The sequence below is a fragment of the Falco peregrinus genome, chromosome 8, assembly GCF_023634155.1.
Source record: "Falco peregrinus isolate bFalPer1 chromosome 8, bFalPer1.pri, whole genome shotgun sequence".
In the NCBI taxonomy this organism is placed as follows: domain Eukaryota; kingdom Metazoa; phylum Chordata; class Aves; order Falconiformes; family Falconidae; genus Falco; species Falco peregrinus.
The window spans coordinates 43,550,520-43,555,944 of NC_073728.1; the positions used below are offsets into that span (position 1 = coordinate 43,550,520).

At 49.9% G+C, this 5,425-nt stretch overlaps 1 long non-coding RNA gene across 1 annotated transcript; it reads right to left on the minus strand.

The window, feature by feature from the left end:
• Positions 1 to 3,193: 3,193 nt before the first annotated feature.
• On the minus strand, positions 3,194 to 5,425 carry LOC129785065 (uncharacterized). The gene is made up of 3 exons (XR_008748569.1): positions 5,053 to 5,425; positions 4,367 to 4,476; positions 3,194 to 3,664 (listed from the first exon to the last, which is right to left on the minus strand). It is a non-coding gene; the product is annotated as an uncharacterized LOC129785065 (long non-coding RNA).

Sequence of the window (5,425 nt, forward strand, 5' to 3'; positions counted from 1 at the left end):
GGCAGAGACCCCGCAGAGCACAGCAGACTACACGGCACACCAACCTGGTATGAAACCTGGGTGGCCAGCTGCCACCCCGGCCCCTCCAGGGTCTCAGGGTTTGCAGGCAGGCCCTATGCTCTGCACCCAGCAGCAATCGTGCTGGCACCTGGTGAGAGCCTTAAGGCCGCTTCCTCGGGGCCGAGATGGCTGCATGGCAGTGTGTGAGATCCCAGTGAGGGTGCTTTGGCTCTGGAGTTGGGGATGCTTTGGCTCTGGAGTCGGGGATGCTTCGGCTCTGGAGTCAGGGATGCTTTGGCTCTGGAGTTGGGGATGCTTTGGCTCTGGAGTTGGATCAGAACCTGTGGAGCCAGAGGGAGGAGGTGCAATGCAGTGATGGGGTCTTTTGGCCCATCCCCCTGCCATAGCTGTTTTACACTGCTGCGTTCCCACAGCACAGCAGGGTACATACCGGCAGGTTTTGCCCCCACTAAGGATGAACATGGGTACTGAGAAGAGCTGAGGAGGCAGCATCCTGTGCCAGGCTGCCAGCAGCGGAGCAGCCCTAGGGCTCTATCTCCGTTCCTTCGTGGACACACAGACTCCATTGCCTTTACACAGGCTACACTTACCAAACGTACGCACTTGCAGATATGTGCTGGGAAGTCCGCGATGAAAGAACACAGTTTTATACTAATTCCCTTAATTTATTCACATCAAATGTCAGTGCAGTGTCATATAAAAATCTTTAATGATTTTAAAACAAATGGTCCCTGAGGCAGGAAAATAGTTATAGTGCCATTTCTAAAATTAATTTAATTCCTGTGGAATAGAAATAAAAAAAAGTGCCTGATCAGTTGCAAATGCATTACAAATAGCATTAGAAAATATCTGAAGAGTCTTTTCAGCTGAAATCACACAGGGTTTCCCAGCCTTTCTGCCAGCTTTCTCAATGTGCCAGTGCTGGGAGCACCTCACTTCGCTCCCTTGCTCCTGGGCAGTGCACTCCTCGCTGCTCCCCTGTGCCGTGGAGTGCACCCAGATTAATTAGTACCCGTTATTTTCTTTACACAGTAGCAGAACCTATTTTTATTACATTTCTCAATGACTCATAATAGTATATCTTCTCTGCCATATGTGCACAAGCTCAGGACAGCATTGCACTGATATTCTGGGCCTGGAATCCTTCCTCTCGCAAGCTCATGGGATGATCATATATGGTCCCACTTCACTGCCCACCACCCCGCTCAGATGCTGTCATACCTACTCACCATACGGTACATTGGTTTCACGATGGGATGCTGCTGGCAGTGGCTCTCATGGGCAGCCAGCATCATCTTCATGCCACTGGCTGCCCCATCCTCCCGGCAGGAGGGGGGCTCCTCTGTCGCACCCCACTCGGCTCTGCCCGGCGAGCCCAGCCATCTCCCGGCGGAGGTGGCATGGAGCTGGCAGAAGGCAGCTGAAAAGCCACTTGGCCAAACTCAGGGAGACAGAGAAGTGATGTGAGCATCACTGTGCTTGGTGCAGGGCTGCGGCGGGGTCTGCCTGCACATCCTCCAGACCAGGGAGCTGGGGAAAGGCCGGCCAGCAGCAGGCAGGGAAGGTCTCAGCCCATTCATGTGCTTTCCAGAAGAAACCAAGTCAATGGAGCAAAGATGAGCTTAAGCATATGTCAAAATTAAGCTCAGCCCAAGAAAATGGTAGCAGAAGCCAGTCCCTCAGCGAGTGCTGCCACAGAACTGCAGCTGGGCTGGCTTTTGCAGAACAAGCCCACCTGGCCAGCTGGGACCCCCGGGACACAGGGGTCTCCCACGGGTTTTCTCCCCTCAGCAGAAGGGTTAGCAGGAAAGCTAGGCAAAGGAAAGTACATTTTGCCAGATTTCTTAATAGGAGAGGAGAAGGGACAGCATCAGGTGGCACTGCAGCAATCAGCAGCCCCTTCCCTGCTGCATCTGCAGGGCAGCTCTGCCTGCCTGCCCTCCTGGGAGAGATGAGGCCAGGGCAGAAGGATGTGGGTCCAGTCCCTGCTGGGGCAGAGGGGTGTGGGTCCCTGCTGGGGCAGAGGGGTGTGGGTCCCTGCTGGAGTGGCACAGATGGTGCTGCAGCAGCTGGGACATTGCCCTGCAACTTTTGTGCTGAAGCTAAAAAATGGATTTCCAGAATTTGTAGACCAAGTTTTGCCTCGTGAACTGGTAGAGAATCTGCAGAAAAGAAGCACCCAACAACGAGCCCCGCAAGGAGAGGGGCTGTTGGGAGGCTGCTGGTGCACCCACCTCCCACTTCCCCGACTGACTCATCAGTCAGGATATCGGGACTTGGATCTCAGCCTGAAATCCTGTTCTTGCACAGCTAAGGAGAGGCTGGTGCACTAGGGAAAGCAGAGGGAAGAGCTGGCCATAATAATTTTCAGCACCTTGAATGAAGACATGCATTTGGTGTTTGTAAAGCACTTTTGCTGAAAGGGTTTCTCAGTAATTCTGTGTTACCAACCAAAGACATTGCTGGGATGGCACTGTCTGTAGCTGGGATGACACAAATGTGCGGTGCTTTCTTCCAGGTGCAAAACAGTAGCAGTATCCATACTTTTGTCTCTTGGACACTGAAGTCTTCACTGCATGTCCTGCATGCACAGCTGCAGCATAAGACCACCTGTAAAGGCAGACTAATATTAAATACAGCAGCCTTTTTATGAAAAGGTGCCTATGATTAACAAATCAGGCATTCGTTCTATAATTTCGCCTCCTAAGTAAATCTCTGGGACAGCACAGAGCCAGACTCCTTGACAGGCAAGTTTCTTCCCCAGCCTTGCCGTCACCGCTGCGCTCAGCCCACGCTGCCTGGCGGCAGGCTGCTGGCTACGGGCAGTGGGGGCAAACTGGCAAGGCGCGATGCTAGCCGCTGCCTCCCATCCACACTGCTGTCAGTGCTGGTACCCAGAGGGGAGCACGGGGAGGAGCACGAAGGTGGGAGATTTCCTGAAAACTGCTGGTGTGGATAATTAAAATAAAACCCAAACACATGAAATTATGTTCAGTGACTCAGTCCACACACTCCCACTCTCCTCCCACACGCCTTCGGATACTCAGGGAGAAATTAAGCACTTGCATTTTTTCCATGCTTTGTACTTACCCAGGACTTCTGTCTCCTTCTGCCCATCTGGGGCCACCTCCAGTGTGACGGTGGGTTTGCAAACCTACTGGAGATGCCTTCAGCCATCCTAGCTAACCTGAAACACTTCTGGGGAGAAAACTAATAGCAGCACAGCTGCATTTTTAAGATAATTATTTTACATTACTTATGGTATTATTTAAAGTACCCAATGGGTATAGACTTCTTTTTAAAATGGAGAGATCATTTAATTACTGGGTTCAGGGTTCAGAGCGGAGCTGGAATTTATTGTGAATTATGCCCATTATGATTTTGAGGGATTTCTGCAGAATAATTGTACATTCATCTTTCAGCCCTTCTCCCATCTGCATGGTGGCAGTAGTTCACAAATTCCTCAGGTCTGTGCTGCCTGGTGCGAGTTGTTGGGTGGTGGAGCTGTGTACCAGGAGCCTTCTCTCCATTCTGGAAAACCTGAGAAGATCACACACAGTGATGTGAGGCCCAGATCCTCTGGTCAGCACGCAGACCAGCTGTTCCTTCAGCTTTTAGTCAGTCCTCTGGGACAGTGGGTGTGCTAAAAGTCAGGAACCCAGAGGAAGAGAAAAAGAGATAAATGCTTTTAAATACCTCAGTTTAATTTCAATTCTGCTAAATCAACTACCATATAGGCAGTCTCTATTATGGAGCTAACACTACATTTAAAGCAAAACATTTCCAAAGGCATAAAAGGGAGCTAGGCACCTAAATCACATTTGCTTTAATTAAAGAATATGTAAACAAATCTGTTCAAATGTACAGAAAAGATCTGCTGTCGAGAAATCAGCACCCTTATTTCCAGCACTGCTGTGAAGTAAGCTAAACACCATGACTTTGAATTAGTGGCTGCACTTAAGCCAAGGTGCCAGGTTCTAATTATTAACAGATTTGATAGCATCCACATGACAGTAGATTACATTTCAAATGAAAATTTTACATGCTAATTTCAGCTGTGCCTTTAAATTTATTCAGGTGGAAAACAGAGCAAATGACCATCTCCAAATACATCGTTAAGCCATATGTTCTTAGCCTGACTCTCCTTTCCTTTTAGTTTAAAAACTGAGGCACTGAGGACTGCAACAGCACTAGTAACACCCACACAAATTAATTTAATCACTTATGGATCAAATCACTTTCAGGTCTTTGAGAAATCTGTTCATGTAGGATGGCACTCAGCACGGGCCATACAGCTTAGAGCCACAAACTCTTCTGACTCTTGACACGTCATTGTGGTACCTACTCATAGTCCTTGCAATCTGCCTTGCAACAGGTCTTGTGCTCCAAGATCTTTTCAAGCTTTTTAAAAAATCTGTCCTCAGGGTCATCAGCTTCTTCCACGCTGGCCAGCCTCTGAAGGATGGGAATCATTAATTGGACGTGAAAATCAGGAAGATCTGAACAAATGCCAGAAATACTCAGCATCCTGGGCAGATGACTGAACATCATTTCCAAAGCCACCAGTTCCATCTGCAGGATGTTCAGTTCAGGAAAATAATGGGGGTGGGCTGGGATGGGTGAGTGGTGGTGTACGGAGTCAGGGCGTTACGTGCTGGTGGTGTATTAGCTGGAGACACACGGAGGGCAAATGACCGATTTCAACATTCTTTGTCCATGGAAATATGCTATTCGGGCTCCACACAGTCACACCCAGCTTTAGTGCTCAGATCTCTCTTGAAAGTAACTTTTGCAAAAATGGTCTGACCCACCCAAGCCCTGGAAAGTGGCACCAGCCATCCCCTGGTGATGCCCCCTAGCATCTGCCTCCTAGCAGAGCCAGAACCTTCCTAAAATGCAAATGAAATTATATTAACCCTTTAGAAAAACATCAAGATGGCTAAACTTGGGACAAGCGAGACGAGGAAGGTAGTATCATTTCCACTCTGCTTAGCATTTTTGGACAGAGCAAGCCAAAACACGGACACTCACCCAGCCCACAGCTGGGGCCGCAGTCTCTGCTCTGGCACCACCTCGGGGAAGCCCAGCAAGGCGGGCTGGGGGGCAGCTTGGTGCTCGGGGCAGCGGTGGGGAGGCGATGCTCCCGCAGGGACTTTGGAGGGGCCAACCTCTCATGGGGTACGTACTGGGTCCTTGCATCCCCAGGCTGGGTCAGTCCTCATGTCCTCTGCCTGGCCGAGGCTGAAGAGAGGCAGAAGGAGCTCCTCCCGCACAGCATAGCATGCCTCTGCAAAGGATCAAGGCACAGCATCACTGTGCTATGCCTCGGTGGGTAAAACGTGCCTGCAACAGCTCACATAAAGTGGAATAGGGAATGACAGCACTTCAGTAGATATTTCAAAAG